This window comes from Aquarana catesbeiana, linkage group LG06 (assembly GCF_042186555.1).
Source record: "Aquarana catesbeiana isolate 2022-GZ linkage group LG06, ASM4218655v1, whole genome shotgun sequence".
In the NCBI taxonomy this organism is placed as follows: Eukaryota; Metazoa; Chordata; class Amphibia; order Anura; family Ranidae; genus Aquarana; species Aquarana catesbeiana.
Window position 1 is genome coordinate 49901565 of NC_133329.1, and position 24453 is coordinate 49926017.

The 24453-nt window shown below is 46.8% G+C and overlaps 1 protein-coding gene across 1 annotated transcript in view; it reads left to right on the top strand.

Annotated features, from left to right (window-relative positions):
* The first annotated feature begins 1537 nt into the window (after positions 1–1537).
* LOC141148388 (up-regulator of cell proliferation-like) overlaps positions 1538–24453 on the top strand; it is a 79436-nt gene continuing 56520 nt past the window's right edge. The window contains exon 1 of the mRNA XM_073635834.1: positions 1538–1603. The gene's annotated coding sequence lies outside the window, so the exon portion shown is untranslated. The remainder of the gene's footprint in view (positions 1604–24453) is intronic.

Here is a 24453-nt window from a genome sequence, read left to right on the forward strand (position 1 = left end):
ACTGGGTACAGACCATTAGACCGTAGACAGTCAGGGTACTGGGTACAGACCATGAGACAGACAGGGTACTGGGTACAGACCATGAGACAGACAGGGTACTGGGTACAGATCATGAGACCGTAGACAGACAGGGTACTGGGTACAGACCATGAGACAGACAGGGTACTGGGTACAGACCATAGACAGACAGGGTACTGGGTACAGACCATGAGACAGACAGGGTACTGGGTACAGACCATGAGACAGACAGGGTACTGGGCACAGACCATGAGACAGACAGGGTACTGGGTACAGACCATGAGACAGACAGGGTACTGGGTACAGACCATGAGACAGACAGGGTACTGGGTACAGACCATGAGACAAACAGAGTACTGGGTACAGACCATGAGACAGACAGGGTACTGGGTACAGACCATGAGACAGACAGGATACTGGGTACAGACCATGAGACAGACAGGGTACTGGGTACAGACCATGAGACAGACAGGGTACTGGGTACAGACCATGAGACAAACAGAGTACTGGGTACAGACCATGAGACAGACAGGGTACTGGGTACAGACCATGAGACAGACAGGATACTGGGTACAGACCATGAGACAGACAGGGTACTGGGTACAGACCATGAGACAGACAGGGTACTGGGTACAGACCATGAGACAGACAGGGTACTGGGTACAGACCATGAGACAGACAGAGTACTGGGTGCAGACCATGAGACAGATAGGATACTGGGTACAGACCATGAGACAGACAGGGTACTGGGTACAGACAGGGTAAAGACCATGAGACCAAAGAAAAGGGTACTGTACAGACAGCATGTAGTAAGATGTTTGTACCTGCTCCTCGGTCCCCTACTAAAGGCAGCAGGAGAAGCTGGCGACAAGTGACGTTCTCTTTGAGCTCCCTGCAGTGCAATCTGGGAGTTGTAGTCTCTGCAGAGCACAGGCACCAGAAGGCCAAGTCTGTATGTCTGTGCTGTGAACTACAACTCCCGCCATGCACTGGGGCCAGCGACTTTGGGGGAAAGGCTAGGAGGACAGCGCCACGGTGGTGGAGCCTGCTTTTGGATGCAGCCAACTCGGTCGCCGAGATGATGTCATCTACCTTGTCTGCGGAAGCTCATCAGCTCAGAAAGGCGGCGCAGCGGCGTCAGTCTGTGTGCAGCGCCCGCCCACCCGCTCACCCCACCGGCTTGCTTGGGCACACTGACCAGGGGAAACTTCCTTCCTTCCACTCCCGAGTCCCACTGTCCAAGGCAAATTAGGCGGCCGCCTAGTTTGCCTAATTAAAGAGTCATCTCTGCTCAGAACACAGATGAAATACACTTAACTGAGCAAATGAACTGTTTGTCTGGACTTTAGGTTTAGACTGAATGACTTTCAATATGTTATTATACATACAACACATGATTTCTCTGAAGAGACCACTGCGAGAAAACAAAGGAGTTAAATGAAAGAAATGAAAGTGAAAGTCAGTGAAGAATTTGCGATTGTTCATATAACGGGAAGAGCGAGGAAGGAATTCATTTCCTTCCTGAAGAGCTGAACGCTGCAGACTGGGAGTATAGCGGGATTGGATCTCAGCTCTCTTATAACAGGTAAGATAATCCAGAGATTTCATCCACTACCTGGGGAAAACAAGGGGGATTTACTAATATATGAAATATTTTATCTTATTTGTTTAAATTATTTCTTACAGTATCTCACAAAAGTGAGTACACCCCTCAAATTTTTGTAAATATTTGCTTCTATCTTTTCATGTGACAACACTGAAGAAATGACACTTTTCTACAATGTAAAGTAGTGAGTGTACAGCTTGTATACAAGTGTAAATTTAATGTCCCCTCAAAATGACTCAACACACAGCCCTTAATGTCTAAACCGCTGGAAACATAAGTGAGTACACCCCTAAGTGAAAATGTCCAAATTAGGCCCAATTAGCCATTTTCCCTCCCCGGTGTCATGTGACTCTTTAGTGTTATAAGGTCTCAGGTGTGAATGGGGAGCAGGTGTGTTAAATTTTGTGTTATCGCTCTCACTCTCTTATACTGGTCACTGGAAGTTCAACATGGTACCTCATGGCAAAGAACTCTGAGGATCTGAAGTCGAGGGGGGGTATAATGGACCCCACTGGGCTCTATGCCCTTGGAGGACTGGAGCGATGTTAAACATCACTTCCGCCCTCTAGCCTTAAAGGGCCCTTTTTTTTTTAAGAAAAAAAAAAGACATTTCTTTTTTTTAATGCATTTTTGTGTAGATGTGAGATCTGAGGTCCCCAGATCTCGTATTAAAGAGGACCTGTCCTGCTTATTTCTATTGCAAGGGATGTTTACATTCCTTTTAATAGGAATAAAGGCAATTACATTTTTTTAAGTAACAGTGTAAAAAAAAATAAAAATAAAAATAAATAATAATAACAATAATAATAATTTAAAGCCCCCTGTCCCTCCAAGCTTGCGCGCAGAAGCAAATGCATAAGTCACGCCCACATATGTAAACGGTGTTCAAATCACACATGTGAGGTATGTGCGATTGTTATAGCAATAATTCTAGCGCAAAACCTCCTTTGTACCTCTAAACTGGTAAACTGTAGAAATTTTTAAATGTCGCCTATGGAGATTTTTAAGTGCCATTCCACGAACAGGCGCAATTTTGAAGCATGACATGTTGGGTATCAATTTACTCAGCGTAACATTATCTTTCCCAATATAGAAAAAAAATGGGCTAACTTTACAGGTTTCTTATTTTTTAACTCAACAAGTGTATTTTTTTCCCCAAAAAAATGCATTTGTAAGACCGCTGGGCAAATACAGCAAATACGGTGTGACATAAAGTACTGCAACGATCTCCATTTAATTCTCTAGGGTGTCTGAAAAAATATATATAATGTTTGGGGGTTCTAAGTAATTTTCTAGCAAATAAAATGATTTTAATTTGTAAGCATCAAGTGTCAAAAATATGCTCGGTCCTTAAGTGGTCAACAGGATGGATAAAAATTGGATGGGCAAAAAAATGTTATCCTGGCTCTGGATTTTTGTTATCAACAAAGTATTATATCGTTTCTATAGAAAGTGGGTAGGTGCAGTGGCCATCAGTAATGAAGTGGTTAGGTGCAGTGGCCATCAGTAATGAAGTGGGTAGTTGCAGTGGCCACCAGTTGAGAAGTGGGTTAGTACAGTGGTCATTACTGGAGAAGCTGGAAAGTACAGTGGTCACCAATGGTGGTGGGCAGAGTGGCCATCAGTGGAGAAGTGGGCAGGTGCAGTGGTCATCAGTGGAGAAGAGTAAGGTGCAGTGGTCATCAGTGGAGAAGTGGGTGGGTGCCGTGGTCATCAGTGGAGAAGTGGGTGGGTGCAGTGGCCATCAGTGGATAAATGGGTTAATACAGTTTTCATTATTGGAGAAGTTGATAAGTATAGTGGTCATCAATGGCAAAGTTGGTGGGTTTAGTGGCCATCCATGGAGAAGTGGGTGGGTGCAGTGGCCATCAGTGGCGAAGTGAAAGGGTGCAGTGGCCATCAGTGGCGAAGTGAAAGGGTGCAGTGGCCATCAGTGGCAAAGTGGGTTAGTACAGTTGTCATCAATGGAGAGGTTGGTAGGTACAGTGGCCATCAGTGGATATGTAGGTGGGTGCAGTGGCCATAAGTGGAGAAGTGGGTAGGGGGGTACACTGGCCATCGGTGGAGAACTGGATGGATGCAGTGGCTATCAGTGGAAATGAGGGTGGGTTTAATAGCCATCAGCAGAGAAATGGCCATGTGCAGTGACCATCAGTGGAGTTGTGGGAGGGTGCATTGAACATCAGTAGACTGATGGGGAAGGAAGTGAGATGATCTGAGGATTAAAGAGGAGCTGATCAGGGGTAATAAATAAGGTAGAACTCTATACAACTAAACCCATCTCTAGTGTTTGACATGTCAGTAAGGGGGGGGGGGGCACAATAATGCTTCATTAGAATATTGGCATCACCAGCCTTTGTGATTCAGCCTTACATGGGGAGCAATGACAAGCTCCATTCTGCTGCACCTGCTCTCCTTAGACACTAACATGCTTTGTAAACCTGTGAAAAGTGATTATTTTTGTTTCCCTACAATATCAGGAGGTCACTTGGAAAGGGATGGAAACCAGTGCATGCCATGTTCCCCTTTGCCCTCTTTCCTAGTTTCCCCACTGATAGGGTAAATGGAATAGCTATTTATTTATCAAAACATTTAGTTATGAGTAGCCAAAACCATGTATTCTGATTAACCAGAAATAGTGAATGGACTGGTGTTTTTGTTCAACCTTACTAGCTGTGTAGCCATGTAACTATGTAATTGACCATCTGTTTAACAATGTAAATAACCAACAAGTTAATCAAGACTTCAAAGAGACTTACAAGGTAGCCCGCAGCTATGTATAGAGTATAAAAGCTTGTTAGGTCCCAGCTTCAGTCAGAACAATCATATTGAATGTTACCCTGTACTTGCTGTATTGTTCTCCCTGCCTATATCTAAAACTATGGGCTTGTGTATTAAATACATCATCTATATTTTGGCTTCAGCAGTCAACGTTATTGAAAGTCCTTAAGTTCTGGGCTTTCCCTATCACCCACACACCTTACCCTCCAGCCAGAGCACCTCCCTGACACTCATCTCCCATACCACTGTCACATACCTTCCCATCCACTGACTTCACCCCATTCATAGATCCTGATCATGGCAGGGGTGGAGAGGAGAGCTGACCAGCAGAGGGTGAAGGGGACAGCTGAAAGATATCTGACCATAAAACACTAGAAGAGTAAGAGAAAGCAGAACAGGAGAACACCTGGAGAAGGCAGAGCATAAGCTAACTAAACAATGGGAAGAGACATCATAATGTAGATGATTATGAACAATGGGGAGAAAATGGAGGCAGAATCTGATCCAAATAAAAGCAGGGAGAATAGTAAAATAAATGGCAGAAAATAGTTAACCAGCAGTCCTCGACATTATGTGGGAGTTTAGTGAGAGTGAGTACAGCTGACATTTCTAATAGGTAGAGAGAGTTGGATAGTGTACTATACTGTGCTACTATAGCTTTGTGATATCCAGTACTCATAGGCGTGCGCACAGGGTATGCCAGGTGTGCCTGGGCACACCCTAATCACCCTGTGCTGTCTCCAGAGATTTTCCCCAAAATGCTGCATCTAAGAGAGTGTGTGGCCCGCGCTGCCTGTGAAACAGTTTCACAGGCAGCAGAGCGTGAGAATTGCCAGAGCTGATCAGTGTATGAAACTGTCAGATAATGACACTGCATGCAGGAAGTGAGACCAGCTGTCTTAATGTCAGGGTGATGTCGGGGGTGGGCGGGACTGAACGGCCATCAAACACAGGCCAATGGGATGGGGTCCCGCCCCCTCTCTAAAGCAGCTCAAACATTGGCTGGTGTTTATAGCACTTGGTCCCGCCCACCCACGATATCGCGGCTCAGTTGTAAGTCATCACAACTCAGCCGTGATGTCGGGGTGGGCGGGACCAAGCGCCAACACCAGCCAATGATTGGGCTGCTTCAGAGAGAGGGCGGAGCCAGAGAAATGTAGTGCCCGCCCAGACCCATCCTATTGGCTGCTGTTTGGTAACTGTTCAGTCCCGCCCACCACCAACATCACCGTTGACTTTTAACAGCTGGTATCTCTCCATGCATGCGGTGTCATCATCTGACAGTTTCATACACTGAACAGCTCTGGCAATTCTCACGATCTCCTGAATGTGAAACTCCCCCTCTCCCCTATCAGTGCCAACCAATGCTGCCAATCAGTGCCAACCAATGCTGCCAGTGCCAACCAATGATGCCAATCAGTGCCAACCAGTACTGCCTATCCGTGCCAGTGCTGCTTATCAGTGCCAACCAATTCTGCCTATCAGTGCCAACCAGTGCAAACTAGTGCTGCCTATCAGTGCCAACCAATGCTGCCTATCAGTGCCAGTGCTGCTTATCCGCACCAACCAATGCTGCCTATCAGTGCCAGTGCTGCTTATCCGCACCAACCAATGCTGCCTATCAGTGCCAGTGCTGTTCCTCAGTGCCAACCAATGTTGCTTATCAGTGCCAACCAGTACTGCCTATCCATGCCAGTACTGCTTATCAGTGCCAACTAATTCTGCCTATCAGTGCCAACCAGTGCTGTCTATCAGTGCAAACCAGTGCTGCCAATCAGTGCCAACCAATGCTGCCAATCAGTGCCAACCAGTACTGCCAATCAGTGCCAACCAGTACTGCCTATCCATGCCAGTGCTGCTTATCAGTGCCAACCAATTCTGCCTTTCAGTGCCAACCAGTGCAAACCAGTGCTGCCTATCAGTGCAAATCAGTGCTGATTATTAGTGGCGACCAATGCTGCCTATTAGTGCCAGTGTTGCTTATCAGTGCCAGTGCCAACCAATGCTGCCTATCAGTGCCAGTGCTGCTTATCAGTGCCAACCAATGCTGCCTATCAGTGCCAACCAGTATTGCCTATCCGTGCCAGAGCTGCTTATCAGTGCCAACCAATTCTGCCTATCAGTGCCAACCAATGCTGCTTATCAGTGCCAACCAATGCTGCCTATTAGTGCCAACCAATGCTGCCTATCAGTGGCAACCAGCCCCAGTCAGTGCACCCTATCAGTGCCAACCAATGCTGTAAATCAGTGCCAACCAATGCTGTCAATCAGTGCCAACCAATGCTGCAGATCAGTGCAGCGATTCAGAGCCCATCAGTGCCCATAAGTGCTACCAATCAGTGCCCATCAGTGCCAATCAGTGCTGACAATAAGCGACCATCAGTGCCACCCATCAGTGCCACCTATCAGTGCTGCCTATCATTGCCACCTATCAGTGCACATCAGTGCTACCAATTAGTACCCATCAATGCTGCCATCAGTGCAGCCTATTAGTGCCCATCAGTGCTGCGTTAGCAGGGATGGTGGAAACCCCTCTACAGATAATTGCAATTCAAATTACCTTAAAGTGCAACAACTTTTTAGTTGGGAGGTTCACACCATTATAGGACTTTGGAATTTTTATTTTTTAGAGTGATTTTTTACAGTGTTACACTTAATTGTATATGTTTTAGTTACGGTTATAATGTGAATTATTGCACTTGAAGTTAATTTCCCACCACCCCTGCTAAGTCCATGTCTTTATGGACCTTGTTTGTGCACTGGTGTGCAGGCATGTTGGAACAGGAAGGGGAGATCCCCAAACTGTTCTCACAAAGTTGGGAGCATGAAATTGTTCAAAATGTCTTGGTATGCTGACGACAGAAGAGTTCCCTTTACTGGCACTAAGGTGTCAAGCCCAACCCCTGAATAACAACCCCACACCATAATTCCCCCTCCACCAAATGATTTGGACCAGTGCACAAAGCAAGATCCGTAAAGACATGGATGAGCGAGTTTGGGGTAGAGGAACTTGACTGGCCTGCACAAAGTCCTGACCTCAACCTGATAGAACACCTTTGGGATGAATTCGAGTGGAGACTGTGACCCAGGCCTTCTCATCCAACATCAGTGCTTGACCTAAAAAAATGCCCTTCTGGAAGAATGGTCAAACATTCCCATAGACACACTCCTAAACCTTGTGGACGGCCTTCCCAGAAGAGTTGAAGCTGCTATAGCTGCAAAGGGTGGGCAAACTCAATATTGAACCCTACGGACTAAGACTGGGATGTCATTAAAGGAGGATGTCCCAATACTTTTGAATATATATATATATATATACACACATGTATGGGTGCTTGAGCTTTTCGGTGCACACCCTAATGTAATAGGCTGCGCACGCCTATGCCAGTACTATATTCTGTATTATACACAGTATCAGCGCCATAAACAGTACTATATCTGCTGATATATACAGTATTATATACCGTGCTATAAACAGTATCAGTGTTATATGCAGTACTATATCCTGTACTATATACAGATGAGTACTATATCCTGTACTATATACAGATGAGTATTATATCCTGTACTACAGTATATACAGATGAGTGCTATATACGATACTATATCCTGCACCATATACAGTATCAGTGCTATATATGGCACTATATCCTGGGTTATATACAGTATCAGAGATATACAGTAATATATCCTGTGCTATATACAGTATCAGTGTTATACACGGTTTTCTATTCTGTATTGTATATTTGATTCCAATACAATGAATTGAAGTTTGTGTGGTTAGGGAGACTGGAGTTTAAGTCCACCTACATTCATTCTGATTTCCAAGGACCCAACAGTCCTTCTTAGAACTATTTTTGTGTGTCAGTAGCAGGTTCTGTTGCTATGTTGCTTCTGTCCCCCATGTACCATGTATTGTTTATTTGGAAATAGATAAATGGGGAAGTGGTGACTAGTAGTCTGCCCTTAGAATAAAGGCTTTACAGGTACTGTGTCCTCCACCATATACAGTATCATATAATAAAGAGATTTGCTACATAGGACTTTTTGGGTATCACACAATGTATAGTAAAAAATATATCAAGTTTAAAGCAGAGTTCCGCCCAAAAAAATAAAATAATACAATACAATACAAATACTGCAGCTGCTGACTTATAATATATGGACACATACCTGTCCTGGGCGCCCACGATGTCAGATCCCGAAGCCGATTTGGCCCTTCAGGTCTGGTATGGATATTAAGGGGAACCCCATGCCAAAATTTAAAAAAAAATGGCGTGGGGGTCCCCCTAAATTCCATACCAGGCCATTCAGGTCTGGTATGGATTTTAAGGGGAACCCCGCACCAAAATTTTTAAAAAAATGGCATGGGGGTCCCCCTCAAAATCCATACCAGACCCTTAATGTCTTGTATGGATTTTAAGGGGAGCCCCGCGCCAAAATTAAAAAAAAATGGCGTGGGTCCCCCCAAAAAAACCATACCATACAACACAGGAAAAGCCACAGGGAAGTCCCATGAATTCCCCATGCATCAGAGGAGGGCGGGGTCACAGGGTGGCCCCACCCTCCATTATATAAGAAGTGTCAGAAGAAGTGAAGCGTCACATGGCTGAAGACTCCCACTGAGGCGGATCGTGCGAACGGAACGGAGAAGAAGCCTGGAGGAAGATGCGGGATGAGAAGAGCAGAGGAAGAAGACGATGGAGAAGAAGAAGATGAATAGGGATGAGCTTCGTGTTCGAGTCGAACCCATGTTCAACTCAAACATTGGCTGTTCGGTCGCCAAATTCCGAACATTATGGGCCGTTCGCGCCAAATTCGTGTGGCACGTCACGGCCCATAATTCACTGCGGCATCGCAGTGCATTGCTGGCTGATGATTGGCCAAGCATGCACTATGACCCGCATGCTTGGCCAATCACAGCGCCGTCGGTAGAGAGAGCTGTAATTGGCCAAAGCCAGGGTGGCTTTGGCCAATTATGGCTCAGGGGGTTTAGAACACGCCCCGCACTATATAAGGCCGCCTGCACGGCTGGCCTGTGTAGTGTGTTCCGGCGTGCTTAGATAGAGGGAGAGAGACAGTGTCATTTCATTTGAGTTAGCTAGATTAGGCAGGACAGTCAGTGAGTTAGCTGCACTTATAGTGTATTGTGTATATATATATATGCATCCAAGGTGTTGCATATATATATATATATATATATATATATATATATATATATATACACTGTATTCAGTTTAGCTAGATCCGTTCCTGTTATCTTCTTACTGACAGGCAGGCTTGTCTTGTTACAGTAATTACAGCTACCTGAAGAAAATTGCTGGTGTTCTTTTGATCCTATTAGTACCACAGTCAGGCAGCTAGACTATTTACAGTTAGTGCGTTAGTGCGTGTGTCCTGCTCACAGTGTTCAGCTAAAACTACAAGTTAGTGTAGTGAGACCTCTGCACAGTGTTCAGCTAAAACTACAAGTTAGTGTAGTGCGTCCTGCTCACAGTGTTCAGCTAAACCTACAAGTTATTTTTTTGCGAGCTCTGCACAGTGTTCATCTAAAGCTACAAGTTAGTGTAGTGCGTCCTGCTCACAGTGTTCAGCTAAAACTACAAGTTAGTGTAGTGAGACCTCTGCACAGTGTTCATCTAAAGCTACAAGTTAGTGCAGTGCGTCCTGCTCACAGTGTTCAGCTAAAACTACAAGTTAGTGTGCTGCGTCCTCCTCACAGTGTTCAGCTAAAACTACAAGTTAGTGCAGTGCGTCCTGCTCACAGTGTTCAGCTAAAACTACAAGTTAGTGTGGTGCGTCTTCCTCACAGTGTTCAGCTAAAACTACAAGTTAGTGCAGTGCTTCCTGCTCACAGTGTTCAGCTAAAACTACAAGTTAGTGTGGTGCGTCCTCCTCACAGTGTTCAGCTAAAACTACAAGTTAGTGCAGTGCGTCCTCCTCACAGTGTTCAGCTAAAACTACAAGTTAGTGCAGTGCGTCCTGCTCACAGTGTTCAGCTAAAACTACAAGTTAGTGCAGTGCGTCCTCCTCACAGTGTTCAGCTAAAGCTACAAGTTAGTGCAGTGCGTCCTGCTCACAGTGTTCAGCTAAAACTACAAGTTAGTGTGGTGCGTCCTCCTCACAGTGTTCAGCTAAAACTACAAGTTAGTGCAGTGCATCCTGCTCACAGTGTTCAGCTAAAACTACAAGTTAGTGTGGTGCGTCCTCCTCACAATGTTCAGCTAAAACTACAAGTTAGTGCGGTGCGTCCTGCTCACAGTGTTCAGCTAAAACTACAAGTTGGGACTTCCGGTTCCGGCGCCGCATGGAGTAGCTGCACCCTCACACAGCTCCCGCTCTGAGGACACCAAATCGGCATAAAAAGCCTGCCCAGAAGCCAACCAACACCCCCGGCCACCTTGGGCATACACACCTGCTATATGGACCGATTCGTGGAGGTCCGCGGCTCCCGCTCCAATACGGCCCTGACGGCGCCGCCGGCCCAGCCGCAAATCGAGGCCCCGGCTTCGGCCTACACGGAAGCCCACACAGGCGCGCAGCAGCAGCACACGGCGGAGATGGAAGTAAGTGAAAACACTGCTTCACACACATCCCTTCAGGCATCTCCTGCCCAACCACAATCTCATGCGCCCTCTCCTCAAGCACCTTCCTCCCAGGCCTTCTCCTTGTCAGCCACGTCTCCACAGCTTGCCGGGGATCACAAAACAGAACGCATTGCACAAGCTGTAGCAGCACTTCTGTCCCCCATGATATCTGCATCAGTGGAAAAGGCTGTAAACGCGGGGATGAAACAGATAAAGGCCCAGCTAGGAGAACATAACACTAGGCTAAACGAGCTAGAACATCGCCAATCAAGCATGGAAGAAGAGATGTACCAAGCTCAAGCCACGGAACAAGCACAAGACAAGACAAACCAATACATAATCCAAAAACTTGACGATTTGGAAAACAGATCCCAAAGGAGCAACCTGCGATTCGTGGGGATACCGGAATCGCTCCAAGCATCTGCTCTCAACGCATTCCAGAGGCGCTAGGCCTAACAGGCTCCTGCACGGTGGAGCGCGCTCACAGGATGGGGTCTTATAGTGAAGAACGCAAAAACCCTCGGCCCATCATAGCCAAGTACCTGAACTACGCTGATAAGGCTCTTATCCTCCAAAAATTCAGACAAACCCGCTCGCTTCAAATCGACGGGGTGAGGGTCCTGATCTTTGCTGACTATTCCATCGAAGTCTCCAAGAAACGCAAGGCCTTTCAACAGATATGCTCCGAACTCTTTAAACAACAAATCAAATTCACCCTAGCCTTCCCGGCTACCCTACGCCTTAAGACACCAAGCGGGGACCAACTCTCCTTCCAGGAACCCCCAGAAGCAGAAGCCTACATGCGGTCTTTGTTCCCCAACGCACAACAACACACACCTTCAAAAGGCTCTCAACTCAACCGCTCCCTGGATCAAAGAAGCCCGCGCAAGGACTCTCCCAAGCGCTTCAGATCCTCCATCCCGGACCAGCACCGCTACACTGCTCGCTGAACGGAAACCGGCATCCTACCTCTCTGGTCTCAAAATTTTGGACAGCAGATTCCTCTGTCCCCCCCCCCCAGGTTCCTCCTATTCTATATCGTGCATCGACACGTAATGTATAATGTTGTTATATACAGCCGTTTTCTATGTTTCATTTTTCTAGGTTACACCGTGGTAGTACTTTTCTGAAATATGTTCTTCACGTGCTCCTGGCCTCACTGTGTATGGCTAACTACACCCCACCCCCCCCCTTTTCCCCCAAGACCATGACCCCTTGGTGCCTATATGAATACCTGGCTAAATTCCAAGGGCTCACTGGGGATATACCGTAACGGTCCTGATATGGGAGTTGACCTACACAGTGACTCCATGCGGAAAAAAGCGAAGTTCTCATGTTTAATGGTTTTATTTGTGACACTCTCCTGTTTATTACTCCCTGTATATGTTATGCCCCCTCCCCCTCCTCCCTTTCTCCTCCATGGCCCTTACTAGGGATGAGCCGAACACCCCCCGGTTCGGTTCGCACCAGAACCTGCGAACGGACCGAAAGTTTGCACGAACGTTAGAACCCCATTGACGTCTATGGGACTCAAACGTTCAAAATCAAAAGTGCTCATTTTAAAGGCTAATTTGCACGGTATTGTCCTAAAAAGGGTTTGGGGACCCGGGTCCTACCCCAGGGGACATGTATCAATGCAAAAAAAACTTTTAAAAACGGCCGTTTTTTCGGGAGTAGTGATTTTAATGATGCTTAAAGTAAAAAAAAAAAAGTGAAATATTCCTTTAAATATCGTACCTGGGGGGTGTCTATAGTATGCCTGTAAAGTGACGCGTGTTTCCCGTGTTTAGAACAGTCCCTGCACCAAATGTCATTTTTAAAGGAAAAAATCTCATTTAAAACTGCTTGCGGGTTTAATGTCATGTCGGGTCCTGGCAATATGGATGAAAATCAGTGAGACAAACGGCATGGGTACCCCCCAATCCATTACCAGGCCCTTTGGGTCCTGTATGGATATTAAGGGGAACCCCGCACCCAAATTAAAATAAGGAAAGGTGTGGGGCCACCAGGCCCTATATACTCTGAACAGCAGTATACAGGCGGTGCAAACAAGACAGGGACTGTAGGTTTGTTGTTAACCACTTAAGGACCGCCTCACGCCGATTTACATCGGCAAGGCGGCACGGGCAGGCAAAATCACGTACATGTACGTGATTTGCCTCCCGCGGGTGGGGGGTCCGATCGGACCCCCCCCCGCCGCCCGAGGCGGTCCCGTTCTGTCCCCCGGCGATCAGAGACGAGGGGGAGGCCATCCGTTCGTGGCCCCCCCTCGCGATCGCCGCCGGCCAATGGGAACACTCCTTTGCTGCTGTATGCTAAACAGCAGCAAAGGAAGTGATGTCATCTCCCCTCGGGTCGGTAGTTTCCGTTCCGGCCCGAGGAGAGACGACATGTGAGTGAGTGCACCAACACACACACACACAGTAGAACATGCCAGGCACACATTACACCCTGATCCCCCCCCCGATCGCCCCCCAATCACCCCCCCCCTGTCACAAACTGACACCAGCAGTTTTTTTTTTTTTTTTCTGATTACTGCTGTGTCAGTTTGTGACAGTTACTGTGTTAGCACAGTTACTGTTACCCCCCTTTAGGTCTAGGGTACCCCCCTAACCCCCCCTAATAAAGTTTTAACCCCTTGATCACCCCCTGTCACCAGTGTCGCTAAGCGATCATTTTTCTGATCGCTGTATTAGTGTCGCTGGTGACGCTAGTTAGTGAGGTAAATATTTAGGTTCGCCATCAGCGTTTTATAGCGTCAGGGACCCCCATATACTACCTAATAAATGTTTTAACCCCTTGATTGCCCCCTAGTTAACCCTTTCACCACCGATCACCGTATAACCGTTACGGTTGACGCTGGTTAGTTCGTTTATTTTTTATAGTGTCAGGGCACCCGCCGTTTATTACCGAATAAAGGTTTAGCCCCCCGATCGCCCGGCGGTGATGTGCGTCGCCCCAGGCAGCGTCAGATTAGCGCCAGTACCGCTAACACCCACGCACACAGCATGCACCTCCCTTAGTGGTATAGTATCTGATCGGATCAATATCTGATCCGATCAGATCTATACTAGCGTCCCCAGCAGTTTAGGGTTCCCAAAAACGCAGTGTTAGCGGGATCAGCCCAGATACCTGCTAGCACCTGCGTTTTGCCCCTCCGCCCAGCCCACCCAAGTGCAGTATCGATCGATCACTGTCACTTACAAGGCACTAAACGCATAACTGCAGCGTTCGCAGAGTCAGGCCTGATCCCTGCGATTGCTAACAGTTTTTTTGGTAGCATTTTGGTGAACTGGCAAGCACCAGCCCCAGGCGTCAGGTTAGTGCCAGTACCGCTAACACCCACGCACGCACCGTACACCTCCCTTAGTGGTATAGTATCTGATCGGATCAATATCTGATCCGATCAGATCTATACTAGCGTCACCAGCAGTTTAGGGTTCCCAAAAACGCAGTGTTAGCGGGATCAGCCCAGATACCTGCTAGCACCTGCGTTTTGCCCCTCCGCCCGGCCCAGCCCAGCCCACCCAAGTGCAGTATCGATCGATCACTGTCACTTACAGAACACTAAACGCATAACTGCAGCGTTCGCAGAGTCAGGCCTGATCCCTGCGATCGCTAACAGTTTTTTTTGTAGCGTTTTGGTGAAATGGCAAGCACCAGCCCCAGGCAGCGTCAGGTTAGCGCCAGTACCGCTAACACCCACGCACGCACCGTACACCTCCCTTAGTGGTATAGTATCTGAACGGATCAATATCTGATCCGATCAGATCTATACTAGCGTCACCAGCAGTTTAGGGTTCCCAAAAACGCAGTGTTAGCGGGATCAGCCCAGATACCTGCTAGCACCTGCATTTTGCCCCTCCGCCCGGCCCAGCCCACCCAAGTGCAGTATCGATCGATCACTGTCACTTACAAAACACTAAACGCATAACTGCAGCGTTCGCAGAGTCAGGCCTGATCCCTGCGATCGCTAACAGTTTTTTGGTAGCGTTTTGGGGAACTGGCAAGCACCAGCGGCCTAGTACACCACGGTCGTAGTCAAACCAGCACTGCAGTAACACGTGGTGACGTGGCGAGTCCCATAAGTGCAGTTCAAGCTGGTGAGGTGGCAAGCACAAGTAGTGTCCCGCTGCCACCAAAAACACAAACACAGGCCCGTCGTGCCCATAGTGCCCTTCCTGCTGCATTCGCCAATCCTAATTGGGAACCCACCGCTTCTGCAGCGCCCGTACTTCCCCCATTCACATCCCCAACCAAATGCAGTCGGCTGCATGAGAGGCATTTTTATGTCCTCCCGAGTACCCCTACCCAGCGAACCCCCCCAAAAAAGATGTCGTGTCTGCAGCAAGCGCGGATATAGACGTGACACCCGCTATTATTGTCCCTCCTGTCCTGACAATCCTGGTCTTTGCATTGGTGAATGTTTTGAACGCTACCATTCACTAGTTGAGTCTTAGCGTAGGGTACAGCATTGCACAGACTAGGCACACTTTCACAGGGTCTCCCAAGATGCCATCGCATTTTCAGAGACCCGAACCTGGAACCGGTTACCGTTATAAAAGTTAGTTACAAAAAAAGTGTAAAAAAAAAAAAAAATATGAAATAAAAAAAAATAGTTGTCGTTTTATTGTTCTCTCTCTCTCTATTCTCTCCCTATTGTTCTGCTCTTTTTTACTGTATTCTATTCTGCAATGTTTTATTGTTATTGTTATTATGTTTTATCATGTTTGTTTTTCAGGTGTGTAATTATTTATACTTTACTGTTTACTGTGCATTATTGTTAACCATTGTTAACCATTTTTTTGTCTTCAGGTACGCCATTCACGACTTTGAGTGGTTATACCAGAATGATGCTTGCAGGTTTAGGTATCATCTTAGTATCATTCTTTTCAGCCAGCGGTCGGCTTTCATGTAAAAGCAATCCTAGCGGCTAATTAGCCTCTAGACTGCTTTTACAAGCCGTGGGAGGGAATGCCCCCCCCCCACCGTCTTCCGTGTTTTTCTCTGGCTCTCCTGTCTCAACAGGGAACCTGAGAATGCAGCCGGTGATTCAGCCAGCTGACCATAGAGCTGATCAGAGACCAGAGTGGCTCCAAACATCTCTATGGCCTAAGAAACTGGAAGCTACGGGTATTTCATGACTTAGATTTCGCTGGATGTAAATAGCGCCATTGGGAAATTGGGGAAGCATTTTATCACACCGATCTTGGTGTGGTCAGATGCTTTGAGGGCAGAGGAGAGACCAAGTCTAATAGACCACAATTTTTTCAAAAAAGAGTACCTGTCACTACCTATTGCTATCATAGGGGATATTTACATTCCCTGAGATAACAATAAAAATGATTAAAAAAAAAATATGAAAGGAACAGTTTAAAAGTAAGATTAAAAAAGCAAAAAAATAATAAAGAAAAAAAAAAAAAAAAAAAAAAAAAGCACCCCTGTCGCCCCCTGCTCTTGCGCTAAGGCGAACGCAAGCGGCGGTCTGTCGTCAAACGTAAACAGCAATTGCACCATGCATGTGAGGTATCACCGCGAAGGTCAGATCGAGTGCAGTAATTTTTCCAGTAGACCTCCTCTGTAAATCTAAAGTGGTAACCTGTAAAGGCTTTTGAAGGCTTTTAAACATGTATTTATTTTGTTGCCACTGCACGTTTGTGCGCAATTTTAAAGCATGTCATGTTTGGTATCCATGTACTCGGCCTAAGATCATCTTTTTTATTTCATCAAACATTTGGGCAATATAGTGTGTTTTAGTGCATTAAAATTTAAAAAAGTGTGTTTTTTCCCCAAAAAATGCGTTTGAAAAATCGCTGCGCAATTACTGTGTGAAAAAAAAAATGAAACACCCACCATTTTAATCTGTAGGGCATTTGCTTTAAAAAAATATATAATGTTTGGGGGTTCAAAGTAATTTTTTTGCAAAAAAAAAAAACTTTTTCATGTAAACAATAAGTGTCAGAAAGGGCTTTGTCTTCAAGTGGTTAGAAGAGTGGGTGATGTGTGACATAAGCTTCTAAATGTTGTGCATAAAATGCCAGGACAGTTCAAAACCCCCCCAAATGAACCCATTTTGGAAAGTAGACACCCCAAGCTATTTGCTGAGAGGCATGTCGAGTCCATGGAATATTTTATATTGCGACACAAGTTGCGGGAAAGAGACAATTTTTTTTTTTTTTTTTGCACAAAGTTGTCACTAAATGATATATTGCTCAAACATGCCATGGGAATATGTGAAATTACACCCCAAAATACATTCTGCTGCTTCTCCTGAGTACGGGGATACCACGTGTGTGAGACTTTTTGGGAGCCTAGCCGCGTACGGGACCCCGAAAACCAAGCACCGCCTTCAGGCTTTCTAAGGGCGTGAATTTTTGATTTCACTCTTCACTGCCTATCACAGTTTCGGAGGCCATGGAATGAATGCCCAGGTGGCACAAAACCCCCCCAAATTACCCCATTTTGGAAAGTAGACACCCCAAGCTATTTGCTGAGAGGTATAGTGAGTATTTTGCAGACCTCACTTTTTGTCACAAAGTTTTGAAAATTGAAAAAAGAAAAAAAAAATGTTTTTTCTTGTCTTTCTTCATTTTCAAAAACAAATGAGAGCTGCAAAATACTCACCATGCCTCTCAGCAAATAGCTTGGGGTGTCTACTTTCCAAAATGGGGTCATTTGGGGGGGTTTTGTGCCACCTGGGCATTCCATGGCCTCCGAAACTGTGATAGGCAGTAAAGAGTGAAATCAAAAATTTTCACCCTTAGAAATCCTGAAGGCAGTGATTGGTTTTCGGGGTCCCGTACGCGGCTAGGCTCCCAAAAAGTCCCACACATGTGGTATCCCCATACTCAGGAGAAGCAGCTAAATGTATTTTGGGGTGCAATTCCACATATGCCCATGGCCTGTGTGAGCAATATATCATTTAGTGACAACTTTATGAAAAAAAAAAAAAAAAAGTGTCACTTTCCCGCAACTTGTGTCAAAATATAAAATATTCCATGGACTCAATATGCCTCTCAGCAAATAGCTTGGGGTGTCTACTTTCCAAAATGGGGTCATTTTGGGGGGTTTTGTGCCACCTGGGCATTCCATGGCCTCCGAAACTGTGATAGGCAGTGAAGAGTGAAAGCAAAAATTTACACCCTTAGAAATCCTGAAGGCGGTGATTGGTTTTCGGGGCCCCGTACGCGGCTAGGCTCCCAAAAAGTCCCACACATGTGGTATCCCCATACTCAGGAGAAGCAGCTGAATGTATTTTGGGGTGCAATTCCACATAGGCCCATGGCCTGTGTGAGCAATATATCATTTAGTGACAACTTTTTGTAAATATTTTTTTTTTTTTTTTTTTTGTCATTTTTCAATCACTTGGGACAAAAAAAATAAATATTCAATGGGTTCAACATGCCTCTCAGCAATTTCCTTGGGGTGTCTACTTTCCAAAATGGGGTCATTTGGGGGGGTTTTGTACTGCCCTGCCATTTTAGCACCTCAAGAAATGACATAGGCAGTCATAAACTAAAAGCTGTGTAAATTCCAGAAAATGTACCCTAGTTTGTAGACGCTATAACTTTTGCGCAAACCAATAAATATACGCTTATTGACATTTTTTTTACCAAAGACATGTGGCCGGATACATTTTGGCCTAAATGTATGACTAAAATTTAGTTTATTGGATTTTTTTATAACAAAAAGTAGAAAATATCATTTTTTTTCAAAATTTTCGGTCTTTTTCCGTTTATAGCGCAAAAAATAAAAACCGCAGAGGTGATCAAATACCATCAAAAGAAAGCTCTATTTGTGGGAAGAAAAGGACGCAAATTTCGTTTGGGTACAGCATTGCATGACCGCGCAATTAGCAGTTAAAGCGACGCAGTGCCAAATTGTAAAAAGACCTCTGGTCCTTAGGCAGCATAATGGTCCGGGGCTCAAGTGGTTAAGTAGAATCTCTTTGTAATTTTGAACGGGTACATTTTTAACGTGTTTAGCTCCAGCCAAAAAATCTTTTTTAAGCTTTTTGGAAAACATAGGGAAGGGTTATCACCCCTGTGACATTTGTTTTGCTGTCTTTCCTCCTCTTCAGAAGATTTCACCTCACTTTTTGTCCCAATGAAAAATGTTTTTTGAAAATTTGGGTTTTTTTGTGGAACAAGGATTGGAAAGCATCAGTGGAAAGGAGAATTTTTTTTCCCATATTAACTCTTACAGGAGAGAATTTCCCTTCCTAGGGGTAGATTTCATCTCACTTCCTGTTGTCTCCTTCCGTTTGCAAGTAGGAGTCGTTTGTAAGTTAGATGTTTGAAAGTAGGGTCCTGCCCTATATACTCAGCAGAAATTTGGGCCTTAGGTGTTGCTGTGGCCACAACACTGTAAGCCCTCGCAGGGCCCTGCTGTGAAATATTAGATCAAGAATTGTAATTACATGCCCCTGTTGAACAGGAGCTGAAAAATTAGGCCTTAGGCACTGGTGCTGGTGCCACAACACTGCAACCCCTTACAGACACTCTAGTTGGAACGCAGGAACGAGCCCTGCTGCAAAGTATTGCATCAAAAATTGTAATTACACGCCCCTGTTAGACAGGGGCAGAAAAATTGAGCCTTAGGCACTGGTGCTGGTGCCACAACACTGCAACCCCTCACAGATACTCTAGTTGTAACGCAGAAACGAGCCCTGCTGGAAAGTATTGCATCAAAAATTGTAATTACATGCCCCTGTTAAACAGGAGCTGAAAAATTGTGCCTTAGGCACTGGTGGTGGCGCCCAGAACCAAAAATGTTCTTACAAGCTATCAGCGTGATGATTGAGGAGGAAGAGGATAATTTCTCAGGGATAGTAACTCAGCATCAGCATAGGCAGTCTTTGAAGGGATCTGAGATTTCAAAAAAAAATATTCGGTTACATCAGCATCAGGTGCTTGGTAGCTGGTGGTGATCCAAGACTGATTCATTTTTATGAAGGTCAGTCGATCGACCGAGTCGGTGGACAGACGCACCCTGTGATCGGTTACCACGCCTCCAGCAGCACTGAATGTACGTTCCGAAAGAACGCTGTATGCAGGACAGGCCAGTAGCTCAATTGCATACTGTGCAAGCTCTGGCCAGTGATCCATCCTCAAGACCCAGTAACCCAGAGGATTTTCGGTGGGAAAGGTGTCCAAGTCTGATCTTGCCCCTAGGTATTCCTGCACCATGTAAACCAGACGCTGGCGATGGTTGCTGGAACCGATCATACCTTGGGGCTGCGGACCAAAAAATTGTCTGAACGTATCGGTCAGACGGCCACCTTCTCCACTGCTCCTTCTTTGACTGACCGAAGCCTCAGCAACACGTTGTCCAGAAACAGGAGTTTGTAACCTCCCAGTCTCTGGGAACGCGTTGCACAGACCTTTCTGCAAGGCCTCCCGAAGATGTTTCATCCTCTGCTCCCTCTGCGATTGCAAGATAAGGTCCGCAACCTTACCCTTGTAACGTGGATCAAGGAGGGTTGCCAGCCAGTATTGGTCCTTCTCCTTGATACCACGAATACGAGGATCCTTACGCAGGCTTTGCAGGATCAGGGAGGCCATGCAGCGTAGGTTTGCTGAGGCATTCGGTCCGGAGTCCTCTGGGTCACTAAGGACGACATGGTCCGCAGCCACCTCCTCCCAGCCACGTACAAGTCCATGTGTTTCTTGGGACTGATCCCTTAAAGACTGCTGCTGATGCTGAGTGCCAGGCTCCACCTCCATACTGACACAATCTTCCTCCTCCTCCTCCTCCTCCTCCTCTTCCTGTGTGATCGGAGGGCACGCAGGAACACTGTCTGGATAAAGGGGGCCTTGAGAGCTAAGGAAGTCCTCCTCTTCCTGCCTCTGTTCTGCCTCAAGTGCCCTGTCCATTATTCCACGCAGCGTGTGCTCCAACAGTTGGACAAGGGGGACAGTGTCACTGATGCATGCACTGTCACTGCTCACCATCCTCGTGGCCTCCTCAAATGGTGACAGGACAGTGCATGCATCCCTGATCATGGCCCACTGGCGTGGGGAAAAAAAACCAAGCTCCCCTGACCCTGTCCTGGTGCCATAGTCGCACAGGTACTCATTGATGGCCCTCTGCTGCGTGTGCAGCCGCTGCAGCATGGCCAACGTTGAGTTCCACCTGGTGGGCATGTCACAGATTAGGCGGTTCTTGGGCAGGTTAAACTCCTTTTGGAGGTCCGTCAGCCGAGCACTGGCATTATATGACCGGCGGAAATGCACACAGACTTTCCTGGCCTGCCTCAGGACATCCTGTAAGCCCGGGTACCTGCCCAAGAACCGCTGCACCACCAAGTTAAGGACGTGAGCCAAACAGGGCACATGGGTCATTTGTCCCTGTCGGAGGGCAGAGAGGAGGTTGGTGCCATTGTCACAAACCACCATTCCTGCCTTAAGTTGGCGTGGCGTCAACCACCTCTGAACCTGCCCCTGCAGAGCTAACAGAACCTCTGCCCCAGTGTGGCTCCTGTCCCCCAAGCACCCCAGCTCAAGCACCGCATGGCATCTTTTGGCCTGCGTACTTGCGTAGCCCCTTGAACGACTACGGAGCACCGCTGGTTCCGAGGAAGAGGCCATGGAGGAAGAAGAAGAGGAGGGGGTGGAGGAGAGAGGTGTGTCACAATCATTAGCATTTTGGAGGCGTGGTGGCGGAACAACCTCCAACACTACTGCACCTTGTCCTGCATCCTTCCCAGCTGCCAGCAGAGTCACCCAATGCGCCGTGAAACTTAAGTAACGTCCCTGTCCATGCCTGCTGGACCATGAGTCAGCGGTAATATGCACCTTACCGCTGACCGCCCTGTCCAGCGAGGCATGGACATTGCCTTCCACATGGCGGTAGAGAGCCGGAATCGCCTTCCGTAAGAAAAAGTGGCGTTTGGGTACCTGCCACTGAGGAACCGCACATTCCATAAACTCACGGAAGGGGGCAGAGTCTACCAACTGAAAAGGCAGCAGTTGAAGTGCCAGCAATTTTGCCAAGCTAGCATTCAACCGCTGGGCATGTGGATGGCTGGGAGCAAACTTCTTTCGGCGGTGCAGCAGCTGGGGCAGGGAAATTTGCCTGGTACAATCTGACGTCGGTGTACCAAAAGCAGATTGCCCACAAGTACTTGGCTGTGACACACCTAATTCTACACCTTCATTCCTCTCAGTGCAGGTCTCAGAGAGGACTGAAGGTCTAGTGGGGTTGGAAATCTCAGCTGATGAGGAGCAAGGAGAGGTCCTCTTTGTTCTTTGGTGTGGGTCTTTTAGATGCGCTTGCCAACGAACTGCATGGCAGGTCAACATATGTCTGGTCAAGCATGTGGTACCCAAGCGGGAGATGTTTTGGCCACGTGAGATACGCTTGAGACATATGTTGCAAATAGCAGCGGTGCGATCTGATGCACTCGTCTCAAAAAAGGCCCACACCAAAGAACTTTTTGAATAACGCGCAGAGACTGCAGCGCCCTGCACATGTGATGCAGTCAATGTGCTGCCCTTAGGCTGGCCCCTGGAGGGCATCCTGCCTCGTTGGTGATGTGCCGCCTCCTCCTCCTCCTCCTCCTCTCTCCTATCAGGCACCCACGTTGAGTCAGTGACCTCATCATCCCCTCCCTCCTCATCACTGGAGCAAACCCGGCAGTATGCTGCAGCAGGGGGAGCATGACTGCCAGATTGCTGTCCTTCTTGGGCACCCCCTCTGTCCGTGCTCATGTTACTGCCTTCATCGAGCTCAGTATCATCATCAGAGCCTTCCAAACGCTGGGCATCCTCCTGGAGCATGTACCCAACACTGTGGTCAAACAGTTCGAGGGACTCCTCAGGAGGACATGGTGGAGCTAGGGAAGGAGTCACTGATGACATTGAGCCGAGGGAAGAGGCCGCTGCTTTGCCAGACAAAGCACCCTGGGCATGGGTGAGAGAGGATGAGGAGGATGAGGATGGCTTGGTCATCCACTCGACCAAGTCTTCCGCATGTTGCGGCTCAACACGGCCAGCTGGCGAAAAAAAGGCCAAGCGTGTCCCATGGCCACGTGCTGATGAGGATGCACCGTCTCCACGACCAGCACTAGACACAGAGCCTGCTTGCCCTCTCTTATTGGCTTGTGACTGTCTGCCTCTCCTTCTTGGCCTTCCAGACATACTAATGGCCTGCAGCTGCACTAAGCTGGGATATATATATATATATATATATATATATATATATATACTGCAGCTAGCAAAATCAACTACCTGCCTGTAGTATGAGAACACCACCAACCTTCTACAGGTAGCTTTAGCTGAACACTGTGAGGTGGACGCACCCCACTAACTTGTAGGTTTAGCTGAACACTGTGAGCAGGACGCACTGCACTAACTGTAAATAGTCTAGCTGCCTGACCGTGGTACTAATAGAATCAAAAGAACACCAGTAATTTTCTTCAGGTAGCTTTATATACTGTAACAAGACAAGCCTGCCTGTCAGTAGGAAGATAACAGGAACGGATCTAGCTGAACACTGTGAGCAGGACGCACTGCACTAAATGTAAATAGTCTAGCTGCCTGACCGTGGTACTAATAGGATCAAAAGAATACCAGTGATTTTCTTCAGGTAGCTTTATATACTGTAACAAGACAAGCCTGCCTGTCAGTAGGAAGATAACAGGAACGGATCTAGCTGAACACTGTGAGCAGGACGCACTGCACTAAATGTAAATAGTCTAGCTGCCTGACCGTGTTACTAATAGGATCAAAAGAACACCAGTAATTTTCTTCAGGTAGCTGTAAATACTGTAACAAGACAAGCCTGCCTGTCAGTAGGAAGATAACAGGAACGGATCTAGCTGAACACTGTGAGCAGGACGCACTGCACTAAATGTTAATAGTCTAGCTGCCTGACCGTGGTACTAATAGGATCAAAAGAACACCAGTAATTTTCTTTAGGTAGCTGTTAATACTGTAACAAGACAAGCCTGCCTGTCAGTAGGAAGATAACAGGAACGGATCTAGCTGAACACTGTGAGCAGGACGCACTGCACTAAATGTAAATAGTCTAGAAGATAACAGGAACGGATCTAGCTGAACACTGTGAGCAGGACGCACTGCACTAAATGTAAATAGTCTAGAAGATAACAGGAACGGATCTAACTGAACACTGTGAGCAGGACGCACTGCACTAAATGTAAATAGTCTAGCTGCCTGACCGTGGTACTAATAGGATCAAAAGAACACCAGTAATTTTCTTTAGGTAGCTGTTAATACTGTAACAAGACAAGCCTGCCTGTCAGTAGGAAGATAACAGGAACAGATCTAGCTGAACACTGTGAGCAGGACGCACTGCACTAAATGTAAATAGTCTAGAAGATAACAGGAACGGATCTAGCTGAACACTGTGAGCAGGACGCACTGCACTAAATGTAAATAGTCTAGAAGATAACAGGAACGGATCTAGCTGAACACTGTGAGCAGGACGCACTTTACTAAA